This window comes from Oxyura jamaicensis, chromosome 12 (assembly GCF_011077185.1).
Source record: "Oxyura jamaicensis isolate SHBP4307 breed ruddy duck chromosome 12, BPBGC_Ojam_1.0, whole genome shotgun sequence".
Taxonomy (NCBI): domain Eukaryota; kingdom Metazoa; phylum Chordata; class Aves; order Anseriformes; family Anatidae; genus Oxyura; species Oxyura jamaicensis.
The window spans coordinates 2,518,965-2,538,874 of record NC_048904.1 but is presented as its reverse complement, the minus strand read 5'-3'; the positions used below and the strand labels follow the sequence as shown (position 1 = coordinate 2,538,874).

General features: G+C 42.9%; 1 long non-coding RNA gene across 2 annotated transcripts; it reads right to left on the bottom strand.

Moving 5' to 3' along the window:
* Positions 1-489: 489 nt before the first annotated feature.
* Positions 490-18,350, bottom strand: LOC118173388. 2 transcript variants are annotated; one of them, XR_004754166.1, is made up of 8 exons: positions 17,115-18,350; positions 16,392-16,562; positions 15,817-15,875; positions 14,401-14,597; positions 13,216-13,217; positions 8,597-8,846; positions 4,631-4,788; positions 490-3,775 (listed from the first exon to the last, which is right to left on the bottom strand). It is a non-coding gene; the product is annotated as an uncharacterized LOC118173388 (long non-coding RNA). The 2 variants fall into 2 exon arrangements; XR_004754165.1 differs by lacking the exons at positions 4,631-4,788; positions 17,115-18,350 and having other exon boundaries at positions 16,392-17,100.
* Between the last annotated feature and the right edge of the window lie 1,560 nt (positions 18,351-19,910).

Sequence of the window (19,910 nt, the reverse complement as noted above, 5' to 3'; positions counted from 1 at the left end):
AGCAGATGCCAGGTAAGTTCTGGTCTGGCAATAGGTAATGTTTAAACATAGATAAACCCAGATTTTTTTAAAGATTTTTTAACTTGGTTTTCATTCTTTTCAGAAAGGTCTGAGATATTTGTGTCTTAGCTTTTCACCCTGACAGAACAAATATCGATTTACATGGATTATTTTCTCATAATTTATTCTTTTAAAGATGTTTCACTTGGGGTTTACCCTGTGATTTCCTCAACTTCAATGTAAGTCAGAAAAGCAATTAAAATTTAGAGAATGAAATATTTTCAGAGATGAAGAGAGTTAATCAAAAACAGCTTGTCACTTGATGACAGAAAACCTTACTTTTGAAAGTCGTACAAACACGCACCCTGGCCTGCGTTCAATGTCTTGCCTGCCATAAAACTGAAAACATTAATTAGCATAAATTTGTAGTCTAGTTCTGAAAAAAAGAAAAAAAAAAGTAAATACAACATGGTTCCCAGTAGTGAGAGCACTTTTATTTTCCAGAAGAAGCCAGTTCAATTCTCCAGCTGCTCTCCGCACACAGAGCAACTTTTGATCTCCCCCCCCATAACACAGCACGGGAGAGTGTCTCTTTAAATTCATCTATAAAACCATTCGGGGCTGTGGGTGTCTTTGATGTGCTCCTCTCCACGAAGCTCAGCGGAGGAGAGCAGGTCTCTTAGCAACGCGCGCGGGGAGGGATGGGTGGTCCAGCGTGGCCAGGGCTGACCCCGGCGGCACACGGGCGGGCTGGCACCGCTCGCCCACAGCCAAGAAGCGAGCGCACATAAAACTGTTTGCAGAACTCGGTAGTCGCACTTCCTCCCCCCAGCTCCTGGGCTATTAATAGTAACCTCGCAGCCGAATCAGAAAATAAGGCATGGGACGGGCAACGCGCGCTGAAATAGCTTCAGGACTGGGTTGCAGTGGAAGGGAGGCTGAAGTTTTATTTTTAAACCAGTTAGGCATATTTTAAATGGAATTAGCATTGTCAAGACTAATCATAACTCATCTCATACCACAGTGTTCCTCTGAACGCTTTGAATAAATTTCTTCTGGAGCCTCACTCTGGTTTGCAGCTGGGTGGTTTCACTGGACCGACCGACTCAGTGAGGGTCACTTGCTTACCTGGTGGTAGGGAAAAGCCCTGCTCTGTCTAAATGGTTACCAGGCTATGGTAACTAGGTAACAGCTTAGTAACTTTGAAAAAAATATCCATTAGGAGAGTAACTTTGCACTGAGGTAGATGAGTAGGGCTCAGCCAGCCGGCCCTGTTCCTGCAGCCGTACAACAACAGCATCCTGCAGAGCCACGGGGTCAACACCTCACCCCAGCCACCGCTTCTGGGCAGGGCTGTCCCAGAGCAGACCTCATTTTCCTTTTTCTTTTGTACCAAAACTCAAACGTCAGACCCCAGAGTTTGGCATGGCTGCGTAGCATCCTTACTGCACGTGATTCCCAACCTGTTCTAGGCCGCTGTGCCCACATGGCAAGAGCTGCATGGGGAATCGAAACCTGGCATCTGTGTGATGTGATGTTTTGGCCAAGGTGAGCATCCAGAGCCCAGGCAGCCACGTTGCTGTCCGGTCCCCTCTGCAGTGCACTCCTGAGAGCCATGCTGCCCGTGGAAGAGCGCGGCATAACCCTGCACAAATCTGGGCACGTGGAAGAACGGCAGAATCAGTCTGTGTCGCCCACTTCAACGTGTTTCATCTCACACTGGTGAAAAATATCTCAGAATTAAAGGTAAATTGTTATGCCTAGATCTTATACTACTGACCTTAAAAATTATTCAAAGTTTTCTTGATTTTTATGCCACTTCCATGTCCGAACCGCCTGTAACAGATTACGGTACAGTTAAAAGAACCTCCTAAATGGTACACAATTCTCCCAGAGCTCTCTGCAGGCAGTTCTGGAATTCTGCCATAAAACTGCAGATTATTGCTGCAAATGCCTACCTCCATCCACAGACTAGAAATTTATCTAAACTGGCATCTGTTGTCTAGTTTCAAATATGTTTGTAATTGCTGGAATATAGATGTTTGAACTCTGAAGTAAGGCTTGTTTTTATCTAACAACAGAAATGGTAAATGACAGCCTGGAGCTCATTAAAATAAGTTTCTTAGAATAATGTACCCAAGAACCTGTGTATTAAGCTAGAAGATAACTTTTGTGATCCATATATAGAAAAAAGTACAGGGTAAGGAGTAAAATCCTGTCTCCAGTGAGATCAGTAGGAATTCACTAGTTGCTGCAAGGGCACCTGAACTCTACCCATGCTCTGAGAGTGTGCTCTTTGTATGGGCACATGCGTATGGAACATGGTTCTTTGGCAAAATTTAATTAGAGTGAAAAATGTAAAGCACTTAGCATTAAGTGGTCCAAGTTTGTTAACATACATTAGTTAGAATGAAACCTAAATTAGCAGCAAATAATGCTAACTCAGCTGTGAGCATCTCAATGACAATTCCTTTATGAAAAACGTTTGTAGACTGACTTTTTGCTTGTAACTAATATTTTCTATATAGTTTAATTTTTAAAGCCAAAGTAATGTAGAAGCGTTATTTGAAATGTTACAAGCTGAAGCAAACTCCATTGACTTGACTTTATCTTAGCTCTCCATTATACCAGGGTCAACAATTCTTTTCTGTAACTTAATACTGAGTAAGTACTTTTGCTGACTACTGAAATCAAGTGGGAGGAGGAGTCTGGCAACAGAAGAACGCTTTTACTCGTGCTTGTATTTACAGTAGCAGTTCATATACTTAGTGGTTTTTATTTTTAGGCAGAGAAATATATAATATCCACAAGGCTAAGATTATTGTGCCTGAAGATTCTTGTTATAAAAAAGTTCTGTGATTCCTCTAACAGAGGCAGAACATCTCCGGCTTCTCAAACAAGTGACCAGACTTTCTAGGCACCTAGTTTTGAGGCATGTGTTTTGGACTGCGCTAACTTAAAAACATGTGCAATTAACATAGCTTTCTCCTTATGGCATTCAAGCTACCAGATCAGGATGATACATGAAAAAAACATGCAGATAAAGCATCATTTGCCCAAACATGTCATCAAAAACCGCCTTTCTGAAAATATGTCTCTGGCAGAATGAAAACACAGATGTGTGATACGTCGCTGTTTCAGAGCAATCACAATATCACTACGATGTACACTGCCTTCATGACTTCCTTGCTCAGTACTGAGGCTAACCTGAATTCTCAGAAATACCATGCTGGATAATTCTCAGTTTACTGCAAATATCCATGACAATATACTTGGTGGAGAACTAGGCACAACTGACAATACTGGGGAAAAGGTTTTCATTGGTGTGGGACACTGCACTGTGACAGCCTGTTCTTTAGAAAAGTCTCTAAAATATATCAGATTATTTCTCTCCCTTGTAGTCTTCTCCTAAATGAGAATAGAATTATTCATCTTTTTTCACAATGTACAGAACAAATTGAAGTCGAAAATAATTATCAGTTCCTTCTTAGCACACAGACAATGGCTGTCTTTTTATCTTTAAGTATAAAGCATGCTGCTCCTATTGCCCCCTTTAAAACAGTAGGTCATCAAAGAAAGGTTCTTTGGTGTTTGAGGATCAGTCCCCCGGTGGTCAATACTTAGAGCAATGAGAACTGCAGCAGTGGCAGAGAAGCCAGATGGCTTTACGGCTTGCAGGACTACCACGACACGTCTGACTCCATCACCAGAGAGCTGGCATGTAAATGGAATGAAGAACTCACTGAAATGCTTTGATGTCGTGTATATGCTGAATCTAAAAGGAATAGGAGAGTTTGTTTCCAAAAGGAAATTAACAAAGAACATTATAAAGCTATGTAAAATAATGGGTGTTATAAAGGAAGGTCAGGAAATTCTAGTTGTTTTTCCCGCAATGTAAGGAACCTGGGCATTCACAAACAGAGATATATTACTCCTAAAAAAAAAAACCAACAACGAACAAACAACAACGACAACAAAAAAACACACACACACAAAAGAATCCATTCCCTGTTTGATTTCACACCATGCCATTGCTGCCAAGCCTGCCACCTGACCGAGCACAACCAAGTCAGGGACCACTGTACAGCAGGCCCCAATCCAGCATTGCTCGCTGCTGTCTCACTGCAGCTACCACAAGTTGTATCTGTGAAGTGTTGCAGCGCTGAAAACTTGTGCCTTGAAGTGAAGGATTTTGCTGGAGAGGAAATAAATAAATAAATAAATAAACAGTGCAGAGAGGTCCTTGTCCTTAGGCAGCCTGCTGAAATTGTACCTTTTTAATTGGAGGAAGTTGTATTTACATAAGGAATTTACACGTATCAATGGCTGTGGCAGACTATTTCCGAGGAAGCCCCTTGTTAATATTTTGGCAGCACGAGAGTGTTTTTTTCTCAATTGCAAATGTCGCTCCATCTGCCACAAAGCCCGTGGTTCCAGCAGCCTGCCCGCCCCCGTGCTAGGGGCACCACAGGAGCCTGGTGCGTGCTGCAGGGGTACCAGGGCAGTTGCCTGTTGGTCCCTGCAGGAATCAAAGCCACCCTGCACCATTCCCAGGAGAGTCCTATGCACCAGGAGAGCCCCGGCTCCCCTACCTCGGGTGCATCTCCCCAGCACCACATTATTGACTCACCTGAGGAAGGGGGCTGGCTCTCGCCCCGGTCCCCAAAATTTTCACCCAAAGTTTAGCATCATAACAGATCCGTCTCCACGAGGCACATTTTTTTTGGTGAAATGTCTCGTTTCCACAAAGAAAGCTTCCAGATTTTTTGTTTGTTTTTCTTTTGCAATCTGGATTATAACGAGAAAAAATGAACATGATTCTTAAAACCAGAAGAAGCATTTGACAGAAAAAAAAAACAACCTCAATTCTAAAATGACTATTTCAGTGATGATTTGTAATCTGTGCAGTTTCATCTACTTGATAATACCCATCTTAGGAATGAAATGAGAAAATCATTCCTTTGATAATGCACTAAATTATTCAGTTAGTAAATTAGTGAATCTTATTCGGAGTGTTATTAGCTATTAGCATGTTACACTTCTTGATGTTGCTTATGAAGAATGCATACGAAAATGAGGAAAAGATTTCCCTTTTGAAGTTGCTGCCACTTGAGTTGTTGACATTTCTCTTAATTGGTGGCTGTCCTCTTGAATGCAGTACTCTGCTGTCTGTTTTTGTGAGATTCCTAATTTTTAATTTCTTCTCTCATTGATTAGACTTTTTTTTGGGGGGGGAGGATGAGTAACTATCAAAATAATTAGCTTTTCAAGGGAACCATGTTCTCCTAAGATATTTATTAATGAGTCTCTCTTTCAGTCAGTATACCTAGGCCTTATTTGTTGGGAGAATTTCAAGCTCCTGTCTGGGCTGGTCAAACCTCTTCTGATACGCCTGTGGGCAGCAAGAACCTCGTAGTAGATTTCAGGAGGAACAAGATCAGCCCCTAGGGATCTCAAAAGATCACTGATGTTCAGTTTGTATTAAGAAGCTATTTAGTATCTAGGAAAACCTATAAACACTTCAGGCTCCAGTGCAGGATTGTGGAGAGGATGAAAAGGAAGATGACAGCAAGGCAATTCCCTCTGAACAAGGTTACTGTTTTCAAAGAAGCTATTGACTTCCGCAGCAGGGCTAGTGAGCCTCCGTTATTCTGCCTGCTCTGTCATACTGGAAATGCTCGGCTCCCTTTTATTTAAAGTCAGTGCAAGTTACATAAAAATGAATCCATTTAAAACAACAATCATTCTGCATATCAAGTTATTTTCCACAGGAGAGCCAATAAACTTAAATAAGTACATACTTTGCTTTAGAAATCATCGTCTGTCTTATACTCACAATTAAAGAGCACAACAGATAATAAAGCACTCCTACATGTTACACATTGCTGCAGTGATCTAATCTCATTCTGTTCCTGTTTGGCTTCTATAAACCAGTTCTGATCCCATTCCTTGCTCTCCTTCTTAACCTTAAAATCTGCCTTGCACGTTGCCAGCTCTCTTCTTCCTGCTGAAATGCAATCTCTCTCTGGCATGTTGGGTTCTTTCCATTCAGTAGCTCTTTCAGATCAGACCGGAACAGCACCCTCTTGCTTTCTCTGCCTCCCTGCAAGCTCTCCTGCTCTCTCCCCCAGCTCCCTCGACCTTTCGTCACTAAGGAGTCTCTACTACAAATCCACCCATTATTCCTAGGCAAAGTAGAAGCTCAGTCCATGTCCTGGCATGGGCGCCTGTGGGCACCCAGTGCTGCCCTGCCTCAGTGCCAGCTCCTTGTGCTGGGGCCACTTGGGTCTACAGCTCCACACAGGCGGTTACAGCGGGGCTGCCACCTCTACGTATGGGCTTTGTATGTGATAGCACACAGCTGCTGGCTTTGGGCTTCTGCTGGTACTGAATTGGCAGTATCTGAGTGCTACCTTCTGCACCTCCTGGCAGTGAGAGTCATTTCTAGAAGAAATAAATCAACAACTACAAGACAAAATTGTCAGAAAAATCAGCATCACCTTTCAGATTGAAAATATAAAAATAATAAAATTGAGGAGAAAACCAAACAACTAATTAACCAACCAACCAAAAAAAAAACAAAGTGATTTTGCACGGGTTATAAGGGTTGTCGTAAACAGGTGAACAGACCATTACATAGTCGTATTTTACAGGGAAGCTTCACTGTGGAGAAGAGCAATGTTTATAGAGCTCATTTTACTTTATTGAATACTATTAAAATACCAATTAAAAGTTAGAAGTTGTAGTCTCAAATACTGCAGTGCGGCTCACAGAAGAGCCATCATGGGCTGAAAAGTGGCCTTACATGGTGATCTATTTCTGCCAGAATATAATATAAGCTATTTCAAGAAGCCATTTACAAGTAAGCTGCCTGGGTAGAACCCTGCCCTCCCTGAAATCAATAGGAGTTTTGCCAGTGACATCAGTGGAATGAGGTTTTCCTTTCATTTTTAGCCTGCACAACATTAAATATTGGGTCAGAAAACCAGTATTAGTTCTATTGCATGCGAGTGCCAGTGATTTTAAATACAGCATTTGCTTAGGAGGATTACTAAACGGAATTTGCAAAGTGATTTGTTAATGGAAATTATTTTTTTTAATTCATCCAGATTTCCTTACTTCTTACTTTGTACTTAAGCATACTTCTGCTGCACCAGTAAGAAGAACACGCTCCAGCTATGGGCCTTCGGGCGTGAGAGGCGCGTTGCTTCCCTTCCCCATTCCAATGGAAAAGCAACAAAGCCGACCGTTTAACAGTACGAATTCCATTATTACATGGCTTAGGAGCTTTGCAAGCATCTAAGTGCTGCAAGTGCTATGATAATTTATCTTTGAACTTGTTAGTAACAATGCATAATTAACAAGTAAGCTGTAGGAACATGCAATTGCTATGTATTTACATGGTATTTGCCAGGCGGTTGTGGTGTAATTACCTGCTCTGGAGAAGGAGGGTGCGTGGTGCACAGTGTACTCTGCTTGTGTTATTTCCCACACTTGGCCCAGCCAAGCAGAGCACAGCTCAGTGGGGTCTAACAACGCGTTTCACTCTGGTGGAGGTGAGCCACGGGGACAGAGCTGTGTGGACCTGTACCCAGCAATGGTGTTTTAAGAGTTGCCAGTGGTCCTTTCTGTTCGGCGTGGCAACACTCGTTTTAGAGCTCCAGTTATTTATGTTTTGGACCGCTGCCCTTTCAGTGATATACATGGAGTTAACTATGCAGATTCAAAAATTAAGACAGGTTGGGCACTTTTAGGATAGCAACATTTTCCTGTCATGTATAATGTGATGTGTTTGTGTAATAATTATAGATAAAAGAATGCATGAAAAGAATCCATCTTCTACAAAGCTTTAAAAAAAACACGTGGCAGCACACGACAACTTCTTTGCCCTAAAATTCCTTAGGTTCAGAATACCAAATGTGAAGTTGTGTAACTTAGGCACTGTAAAAAAATCAGCTAATGATGAAAAGTGCAAAGAAATATGCTGCATCTCTGAATTATTCGCATTTTACTTGATTCAGCATCAGCTGAATTAAAACTAAATTAAAAGATTCTATTACATTTGAGATCTGCTTTCTGCAGAAAGAGGAATACGGTGCATGTCAAGTGGCACAGGAATTTGTATGCCTGCCTTCTAAAACAGTGGCATCAGCCTTTATACTGGTGCATGAAGCATCCTGAGCATAAAGTACAGACCTTGCTAGGCAGTGGGCACAACACTACTCTGGGTATTTAAGTAACTTACTAGAAACGGATCAATTTGCTGATGTTGAAGATGTAAAATTTAACTTCAGCATACAAGGAAGCAACCTATGAGCTATTCTGCTCTGTATAAAAGAAAAAGTAGGTATCTCTTTGAAGTGCACATTAGTATTATTCAGCTTCACGATAATCTCCCTGTCTTAAGGGACATGATTTATGAGTACAATGATAAAAAATCATGCTCAGAAAGGCCAGCAACGTGACGCGGCAGGGCGTGAACTGCGTTGGGTTATTTTCCTGTTACTATGCTGACTGCTTACAACTACACCACAAAACCAAGATGCACACTCACACAACGTAATGATCTTGTTTGAATGTCTCAAAGTGATTTTACCTGCTGTGTTGCAGCCAGCACGCTCGCGGTTTACAACAGCCTCTGGACACAGCTCGGTGCCGAGCTCCAGCACACAGCCTGGTGCTCCTGCCCCAGCGGATGGGTTTGCTGCAGCTGCATCCTGAGAGCAGCCACCTGGGCTGCGAACGCGTGGCATTTGCCACGGCTCACTAACAGCTGCTGCCTCTCTCTCGACACCTTGCTGCAGAGCCGTGTGCCGCCTGGTGCTGCCGTTGTGTGCTCGTCATGGCTGGAAAAGAATGAGAATACTGCTGTGACTTTTGGAGAGAAATTGACACGCAGGCTTCTGAATTTCCCAGCACACTATTCTTCCTAAAGACTCAATGCTTGAGTTCTAGATAGGGCTCAACTGGTTGTGTAAAAGTCGGGTCCAGGGCATTTTGATGCTTGGCATCAACAGCTTATTTCAGCAGCATACTAAATGGAATGGAATAAATGAATCCCAAGTGTTACTTATCAGCACCAACAGCTTAAATTTCAGTCCATCTCAGATGATGTAGCTCAGGAACATTAATAAGGTGCACTAAGTCCTGTCTGCACTGACAAATTTAAAGATAATTTCAGAATAAGTCAGTTTGAAAGGAAAACATAACCTCCCTTCGCAAAATTCCTACCTGGAAAAAATGTGAATTGCTTTATGACTTGCATTCTTCAGTATTTCTATGTGGATTTTTTTTTTCCCCCAAGGTTTTCATATTTTCATGGAGTGGACCCTTCACAAGGAATCAGGGGAAAGATGCCCATACGTGACCTGGTTAAAATCACAGATCTCATCCATAGATTTCATGACTTTTTCATTTCTATTTCTATTCTATTCTAATATTTCTATTATAATCTATTTCTATTATAATTTATTTCTATTAAAATCATGAAGTACCTGGCTGACAAGTTGCAACAATTGCTTGCATTATCTACAACACCAGTGCAGCATTTTTGCTGCATACCAGCAAGAGCCAAGACCCGTATTCTACAAACATCTTTAAAGGAAATATTTCAGGCAAGCTGCAAACCTTGGGTTTGAAATTCTTGCTCCAGTTAAGGTTGGCACTCGGCGTTCAAATTTTTTACCTCCTTTTCAATATTGCATATGCATTCCAGTGCTTCCTTTTTAAGAGGAGACACATTAAATGCCCAAATCCCTCTGAACAGTGAATTCTTTTAAACTTTTATCTGAAGAGATGCTGTTTTACAGTCTGAGAAGCAGAGTTTCCTCTGTCTATTCAGTGGCAGATAATTCAGAAAGGAAGGCTTTCCACTGACTTCAGCAGGGTCTGCATCAGACCCTTCAGCTAGCATTTTGATATTTTTCATTAAGATGCAACAATAACCAGTAGAACACTGTAATCATTTCTGGGGATTAAATAATTTTTGAGTGGTGAAATTGTGCATGATATCAGTCATACTTTGGAACCCAACCACTTTATATGCCATTGAAGGCCTCATCGCACACAAGGGATGCTTTGTGAGACAAATTGGAATGAACTGGAATGCAACAAAAGCTCTGGCTAGGAGCAGATCCCAGTTGTGAAGTGTGCGGATTATGTTCTCTTTAGGGCTGGAAAAGCTGTCTCATAGCTGGTGTGAACATTACAGATGCTGGTAAACTGTGAACCTCTCAGTAAATGTGCATGCCTAAATCTGAAATCATTTTTGAATAATTCTTGCTTTCTATGCACGTTTTCTTGGAAGGGGCTTCAGAAGTGTGATTTTTCCCAGCGAGAAGACTCAACAGAAACCCAGCTCTTTTGATGTGTTGATGGAGCTGAGGAGCAGACACCATGTGATGCAAGTTCATATAGGGCGAGCAGAATTAGGACAAATGTTTGAACACTTCTCAGCAAATTGCTCACAAATGACTTATAGAAAGAATTACTTGCGGAATGATTACAGCATGTTTCAAAAATAAAAAAAAAAATAATAAAAAAAAGATTTAGGAACATCTATCTGCTCATGGACAAATAATGAAAAGAGGAAGAGGAAAGTTATCAAACAAACATGAAACTGCAAATTACTCACTCAGCTCAGTTTGCAACAAGTAATTTTTATGGTAGTAGGAGCTTGTGGAGTAGGAGGTAACTGTAAGAAGAATGACTGATTCAGTATCTTATATTGCAATTCTGGAAGGGGTTCAACATCTAATTTAAAAGCCATTTTCTTGCTTTTACCCAGTAAAGAAAACAAAATGATTGTCAATGACTGTGAGCTGTTTTGGGCAGATAGCATCTATTTTGTGTCCCTGCAGTCCTGTGGTCACTGACAAAGGCTGGTTCATAACAAAGAGCAGTTACTTATTACAAAAGACCTCTCTTGCCAGAAGAAAAAAAAAAAAAAAACCTGCCTGAGGAAGGATATTGCCATCAAAATCCTCTTTGCATCCCGTTAGAGAGGAAAAGGTTTGCCTTTCCAGAAGAGATGCAAAATTGGTCTTAAATTTGGTGCATTTTTTCAGCCTTTGCACTGTGGAGACTTGAGCAAACTGCTTGTTCTCCAGCCTCTCTTTTGGTCCTGTCACTGGAGAGGAAAGGCTCACGGTAATAAAGTAAGCAGTGATTTACTTTCCCCTTGGAAGATGACAAAACACACTTTGGGCATCCTTCTCCTAAGACTGCCTGTTGTCCCTCCTTCCCAGCCCAACAGGCCAGCCACCACACACCGTGACACTGGCAGGTATTTTCTGCTCAGGACAGAGGAGTGCCTGAAATGTGTTCTGTGCCCATGGCGCAGCGGGTGTGCAGTCAGCATTCAGACCCCCTTAACTCCTTATACCTGTCTTCCTGATTCCGTATTTAATTCCTAATTTAATTTCTGAAAAGGCACGTGCTATTTTTCACAGGGATAACAGACGTGGAGTCCACTTGAGCCCTACTGCTTCACTTCAAAACAAAACAAACAAAACCACACAAAAAAAACACAAAACTTAAGGTGTTAATGCTGTAAATAAACATTATGGCACAATCTTTGGGTAAACAATATCCAACATTACACAAAACTTTAGTCACAACAAAGGATTTTACAAGCTCCTTTGAACTAATGAAAGAAAGGGCTTCATTTAGAACAGTGATGTGTTCATTCCAATAAATGCCATTTGCCATAAATCTCAGTATAAACCGAGCCCAAATAGTTTACTATGACTTAACAATAACCAATGACTACAGTTTCATTTTACTCTTACTATCTTTTTAGACATAAGGTTACCCGGACCAATAGATTTCCATGTCCACTGAAGGGAACAAGAAGAAGGTGTCTTTCTGCCTCTGCTGTGCTGATGGCTGTGCTCAAGGAGTTCCTGCATCACCCACCTCTGCTGGGGCACAGAGCAGCTCATCACCTGCAAAGTCCAAAATTTAACTACACGAGTGCTTTCATTCTGACAGTAATCTGAATGTAGACAGATTTTGGCCTGCCTCTGGTTTGGTGACTGCAGGTATATCTAGAGACTACTTAATCCAGGTCAAAAACTACCACTGCCCTTTACCTTTACGCTGCGCAGAATCCCCCAGTCCAATTGCATTTAGGATGCTGGGCTAGAAAGGGTACCATAACATTCTGCTGCTGCAGCCCCCCAGTCCTGCAAGCTTTTTTGCTATTGTTTAATTTGCTACATGTGATTAACTCCTCTGTGTTTCTGCCTGGCAGAATTCGTGACTAAAAATATCCTGCGAGTATACGGTGTGTGCTGCAACACTGGCAGAAAGTAAATAAGACCATAGTCTTCATAATCGCTGTTTTTGCAAAGAACTACTGCTCCCAGCAGACTGGCTATTTTAAGCTGTAAATGGAAAGCAGAAAATGAGATTTTCCTTCCCTGCCAGTTCTTCTCCTGGGAATTTTATTGCTTTCTGCTGCGCACCTACTCTGGGTGTTGATGGCAGCATACTGATACCGGTCTCATGGAGGATGGATCACTGGAACTGGTTCTGAAATATGCCAGTGAACGTGGGAAATAATTTCCACTAGTATCAACATATCAATTGTTGATATAAAATGGAGTGATAGATCAAAAGCAGATCAGGATGGCCTGATTTACTCCATGATTCAGGTGACAGTTCATTCAGATTCAGCTTTGCAAAGTTGGTAAAGGTATTCCTTAGCTGCCTGCACTTTCTGTTCTAATATTGGTAAAATATTTGCTTCTCTCTTACATTTGCAGACCACCTTTTACTTCTTATTTGATGATCTAAGTGCAGTTATGAAAGTAGACACTCTTGATTTGTAGTCCCATTGATACCAGTTAAGCCTGGCCTTATCTGCATTATATAGCACCTAACTCACACGTTATCGTATGGATTTAACGAAAGATCTTTGCACCGTGTTTAAATCTGAGAAGCAGTAATTATCATTCTTAGACTTCATGTATTATGCATTTTTTTTCTGGAAAAAGCTCTCCATTATTAGGAATTCAAAAGATTAGGCTTTGCTACAGCAACATGCAAATCTGGGAACATGAGAATAAATTATAATCTTTAGCATTTACTGCACCTTTCTGATGCCCCAAATGGTGTTCAGAAGGATTTTCTGTTCCAGGAAATACCCTAGATACTTCATGGCATGGATACTGCTGTGGTATCAGGCCTGGATCCCCCCATTTGATGGAACACCACTCATGAGCATCCTTTGACTTGCTGAGTAACCGGTGATTTATTTTAATCAATTGTAGTACCACGGCAAAGTGCTCTCTCTCTGTGTATATGAGTAAGAAACTTTTAACCTTGGAATAACATCAATCTGTTTTCTGCACTGAGGGAGAGGGAGTGGGCTTTTCTGGGAGCAAACCTACTGAGAGAAAGCATACCACAGTCAACAAGGGTCAGCTCTGGCACTGGGCAGATGAAGGAATTTCAGAGAACACGTGAAAAAAACAGATGGCTTTAAAGAAATAAATAGAAAAACTGCTTTGTGTTGTACCCAGACATCACATGTGATAATCCAGACATCACAAATTGCTGTCAGAATTATGTTCTGTCATTCTCATGCTATTCCCTTTTGCTTTGTCATTTACAGCGATCATGTGCTTGTCTTCAAGCAGCCTGATGTTGTTCACTACTTGGTTCGTTTGACCTTAAAAATATCATTAACATGGCAAAAACATTTGAAATTCGGAAAATTATTATCCAAGGAAAATTCCTGGAGCACAACAGAAGACGGGAAGTGACTGAACAACCCCCTCTGATGTACTCTGTTTAAAAGGGCCTGTCTCTCTGCATCTCCTTACACACCACAAGCCGCAGCTACCTTTTCTAATGCTGCTCCCTCTGCACTTTTTGCGACAGGCTCTCTTGCCCTCAAAAATTTCTTTGGGTACTACCTTCATCCTCATCGCTTTCTAGTCTCCTTTCTAAAACAGTGCTACACCCAGCTTCTGCTTATTGCCCCACTTCTTGCCCTCTTGTCAGCTCCAGACCTCCTCTTCTACCTGTGATCTTATTTACTTATCTGAGCATCTTTTCCCTCTGTCCTTCACTCTTTAATCCCATGGCTTTGTGTGTAATCTCTCTCATCCCTGGACTCCCTTCTCCCTATACCATTATGACTCCTCAAAATCAGAGCAGCAGACAACAGACCTTTTTAGAAACACAGCACACCATGGCTAGCCACCACCAGAACTACTTTTAGATTTATAGCCTTTTTCTCCAGAGAACCCTACTTCTTTTTACATAGATGTCAGCTGGAAGCACAGCGTGCTTTTCTCCCCTTTGTGCAGCACCTACCACATCACCTCTTTGGTCCCAGGGATGCTCGAATCATCTTTCACCTGCCAGGTCCTTGCCTCCTATGCTGCAGACTTTTCTCCTTCCACCTTTGCAGCCCTTCAGCTTGCAGCTCCTCACTTTCCCTGTGCCATACACACGTGGGAACCTGGGCAGGACAGCTGGCTGCTGCTCACTTGCGTCCCATGGTCCAAGCGACTTGCTGATAAGATTTAACAGCCCAGTAACCTCAAAGAGTGTTCTTCAATTTAACACTCAAAAAGTTGTTTATCCTGGAAATTTAACACATGCAATGTTCAGATAGTGTACATAGGTAAGGTTTTTTCCATAGGTAAGGTTTTTTCCACCCCATAAAAGTGGTCGTATAAGTCCTGAAAGGAAGAACCAGGGAGCCAAAGAACATGGCTCTTCAGGCAGCTCAAATTGCTTTTAAAGTAACTCGATCAGCTAGGGAACTAACTGAGAAATCCATCAGAGGGAAGAGGAGGAGTGGGGACTAGCACCCCTGCTCTGGTCAATTCTGTCAACTGCTATTGAAATAAAGGGACTCTAGAAGAGAGGGTCCCAAAAGAAAATAGGAAAGTTAATTTGCTGGAAAAAGAAAAGAACAATTTAATTGATACCAAAGGTCTGTTTTTACTGCTGAAAATTATATCAGAAAATGGCAGAATTTGAGAAAAACAGACCTGTGAGAATCTACCAAATTCAAGAATGAGGAGTTTCATTTTTATATAAATATCAAATATCAAAGAACATCTCTGGTGGTAAAGTGCAAACAACAGGTTGGGGCTTTGCTAAATCAAGCAGTGGCCTTTCACAGAACCTTTTACAGTCAATACTGTAAGAGTAAAATAATACAGTATTTCATAAAGGGATTTCCAAAAAGGTTTTAGGTGAGAGTGGTGCAGTTTGCCACAGTTTCACAGCATGCACTTGAGTTTACTCTTTTCTCAGCCAATATAAAAATACTGTCAAAGATTTTTCCACATACTAAGCAGACACTGATTGGCAATGTGAAGATGTAATTAGTTTGATAGATTGCTGTAGTTTCTATCAGTTCTTTCAAGGCTTTCATATGACTTATCTGTCTGCTCAGTAAATTTTGATTTTTCTTACATTATGTGAGTAAAGAATTCACGTTCCATGAAATAACTGATGTTCAGCTGGGTACTTATTAAAGGATGTACATGACTTTTAGAAGGGCACAGGCTCAGCAAAACATAAAACTGACCCTTCAGGTTGAGCACCCTAAAACTGTGTCATCCAAAACCCACAAATGGCTAGAGAACAGTTAGGCTAATGCTTACTACTTTTGTTGTAAGTTCTTGTGGTGCTATTCAGTGCAATACAATTATAAGCACATGAGCTGTTTGTATCACACAGCTGTTAACCTGCTGTTAACATGCTGACGTTCAGCCAGGTCTGCTATTCTAATAGCAGACTGCAACTTTTCTTAGTTAAGCCTAAATAGAAACAATTGCATGTCCATACCTGTACGTGCAGCATTCTTCTGGTGTCTTATTTCATTGAAGATCCTCTGACTTTTCAGTCTGTTATTAAGGAGAAGATGTATCAGAATATATATCAGAAAAACATCTTTTCTCAGAATAGAAATCAAGATCAGTAGGCAGGAAAACCTCAGTACTTTAATGGGGCTCAATATGAATGACATGTGTGGGCTAATCCATCTGTCAATCTTCTCCTACTACAGGTACTCTAGCTGAACAAGAAACACTGTATTTTGTTAATTATATGTACTTCATATTGCCCCATACGATGCGGTCCCGCTGGGCAGGCACACAGGAGCAGGCAAACCTTGTCCTGGAGGCCTCCAGCTCCAAACAGCAGATGTTCGCCTCCTGCATTTTCAACCTTCTGCCAGGGTTGTTTCCCATCACTAACTGGCAGAGTAGTAAAATGGCTCTGAAGAAAGCTGTAAGTTTGGTTTAAATCATTAACTCCACTGACTTCAACATTCTGGGAGCCCACACTAATCTCAGACTTCCCAGCAGATTTTAAAATAATAAACACATTAATAATAATAATAAAATAAACTCTGCACCTACCTCACTGTCAGCTTTATGGGTCTTGTCCAACACATTCTCCAAAGCCCATCAGGGACCTGGCCTGCTGTTGCTCTGTGTCAGCAGGCCACTAGCAAGGCACCAGCTTATTTCAGCTGAGCATTGGATACTAGGCAATTTGGGGACTGTGTGAAACTTGTCTTCCATAATTACCTGTTAATCAGTGCAGAGTGCTTTCTAGAGCAGCTTGATATAATACAAAATCATGCTTTAAATATTCTTGGCTTATACTATGTACCAGCAAGAGAGGAGGATGACCTCAAGAGTGCAGGGTGGTTTCTTGAGAGCCCACAGGAATATTGTGACGTGATATAGCTCAGAGAAATAGTCTAAACTGAGCTGAAGCTGCCAGGAGGGAACTGAGGGAATCTATAAAGTAAACAGGAGAGCTGGGCAGTTTCTGTCTCAGCTCATCTGTAATGCCACAGGGACTGGTATGTATTAGGAAAATAGGCATTATAAGGAAAATAAGATACAGTCAACCTACAACTGCATCTTCTGTCTTGCAGAAAGAAGATGAACATGTTATTTATTTGGACCTTCTAGGTATGCTGTTTGCCCACACACTGCAGCCAGTGCCTTGACAGAGAGAAGCCCTGCTTGCTGAGTCAGTGTGTGGGACAGCAGGCTGAGCTGGTCTGCGAATGGGGCACATGTCCCAGCACCATGCACAGCCACCTTTAGCAAAACGGAAATTGTACACACCTGTTTTCCACCAAGATCGCTGAGCACAGGTCTGGCCCACCAGCAGGCGGTCTGCTCGCCCCCGATGCTCATGTCACACAGGGGTTCAGGGAGGGGAGGCACCCCCAGGCGAGGGAAGCAGTGGTAGCTCACCGAACCCCCACGGATCCTCAGCAAAAAGTGACTTTCTGTCTTCGGAAACTTCTGTTGGGGTGTACAACCCTTCTGCCAGCTCCTCAGGCATCTCTCCAGTCGCTGCAGGGTTTTGCTCCTCACGTTACTCTGAACGGTCTTCTCATTTCTAGTCTGTGCTTATTCGTGATTAATTTACACCCATTTGATCCCAGGCTAGCATTAACCTTTAACTCCTACAGTTTCTCTTCTTGATATTTACCCCTAAGGGTATTTATAAATAGTTGTCTTCTCTCATGCTTAGCTCGCTGTGCTAAAAAAGATATACTGATGTTTATCGGCAATGGAATCCTTCCTGCACAAGAATGAGCGTGTCGCCTCATCCCGCAGATTAGCCCAAAATAGGCCCCTGGCTTGCAACAACGTGGTGTTCCCAGTTACGTTCAGAGGCCGGTCATTTTTGTCTGGCAGTGCCAGCTATCGGGTGTTGGGACACCAGTCCCCACCACGCTGGGGCCCGCAGCCATGCCCCTCAGGGCCCAGCAGGCCGGGCAGAGCCATGTCTCTGTCCTGGGGCACCCCTGAGCTGCCGGGCAGAGCGGGCCCCTCGCCTGCCGGTCACGGGATGGTTCCTCCCCTGCAGCCTCTCAGGCTGCTCAGGGATGAGGCAGCAGCCTCCAAAACACACAAAAAATCAATCTGAAATGAGTTGGTCGGCCTAACCTCGCTTGAGCGTTGGGTGCTGTTTATGCATCCCCTCAGCAGAAGGGAACTGTTAATTGTCCTAATTGGCACCTCCCTCTGCAAAGCTCCTCTGCGTCTTTGTTGGAGAATTATTATTTGGGGCGGGGAATTATCCTGGCAGAACGTGGCTATCAAAGTTACACTCCCCGTTGCCACAGACGGCTCCTTCCCTGCAGATCAGAGGCTCTTGTCACATTTTCCTCTTCCTTTCCCTCCCTTCTCCCCTCTCTTTCCCTCTCCTTCCCCCTCAGTTCCTCCCAGCAGCCTGCACTTGCCCCTTGCCGACCCGAGGCACTCGCTGCCGTGAGGAGAAGCTCCTGCAGGCTGCCCACGGCAGCAGGCCTCCTGCAGTGGCAGCACAGCGCTGCCCTTCCCTGCTGGCAGCCTCTGAAAACTGCCACCTTGCTGTACTGACCCACAGAGGGAGGTGGGAGCAGGAGGTGCTGCTTCCAGCACCATCGTGGCACCCAGGCAGGTTCACCGCACGCACGCTGCGGTTACCTTTGTGCCCTCCGCTATGTTCGCACCCCCACGAGGATTCTGGGGAATAAGTTAAACAGTTAAAGGATTTACTAAGAAAGTTACCGTGACAATTATTCCTGAACGCTTGTGGAATGGCAAATCCGGATCCGACCAGCATCCCATGGGAAGGTGGCAATGGCCCTTCTGTTCCCCTGCCCCAGCTCCGCTGGCTCAGGCACTTCCAAGAGGCAGCACGCTGCCATCAGCACACTCAGCAAGAAGCTCGAAGTAGCGGGGGGAAGGTTGCCTCTGCGCCAAACGTGCTGGCTTTGAAGTGTGGCAGTGGGCTGGCTTTTCCTCCTGCTCAGGCCCTGCTCCCGTTCATGGTGATCCTCCCAGTTCCCAGGCAAAATATTTCCCTACAATGAGCTGCACCATCTGGAGGAAATATTTCCACAAAACACCTACCTGCCTATTACAAGTTGATGTTGGTCTTCCATTTTCACTGTTTTGGCATTCTGCAATACAATCCATTGGTTGGGCTCGGAAGTACCTGGACCCGGTGCTTTGCATGGGTAACAAATTGCAGGGGGAAGATGTTCCTGGAAGGCTGAAGATTGCATTTTTAGAGCTAAAGCCTGTAAAATTACTGGTCTTCTAAGCATGCAGAATTGCAAACTTCATTGTAAACAGATTCCTCCAAAAGAAGCAAGTACTCATACTGAGGAAAAACAAATATTGAGCTCTTTGAAGGAATGGCAAAAAAATGTTCAGGAACTCTTGACATCTCTTCAAAGTAAACTCCCTCTTACAGAATTGCTTTTTAGATCACCATGCTTAAAATAGTAGCGATGAAAAGTATTTCTAGCCTTCATTTAAAGAAGGAAAGTGTCTTTTCTCTGTCAGATATTTATGGCAGCCTCCTGAATACAAGGGACTTAGTAAATTCAAAATTGTCAATGATAAACTTTACCAAGAAACAGACTTTGCAGAGATGAAGTTACACTGCATCATGCTGCCTTCTTGGACGATTAATTTAATTAAAGTGCAGCATTGAAAGTTTCTCTGCTTTGAGATGAAATATTTTGTTTTCATTGCTATCAGCACCCAGGAGTCAGCCAGGAGCTCAGAGGTTATGCGCTGCCTTTTGGAAGAGCATCGCCCAGCAAAGAGCACCTCAGTGTGCAAGGCAGCGGTGCAGCCGTCATCGCTGCTCAACAGCTAGGCTGTGGCCTCGTCCTCTTGCAGGAGGAAAACCATCTCTCTGCTAATAAGAAGAGAAAAACTGGCATTGCAGGATGAGAGTGCACAGGGAACTGCAGCAACGAGGCACTGCAACATTACTTTGCTAAATTAAAAAAAGCATCAAAAAAAGAGAAGTGGACAAAACCACAACCTGTGCTGGTGATACAGATTTGACTAGCGCTGGTCCGGGTGAGCCTGCATTCCCAGCTGTACCTCCTCTCCCAGAAGCACCAG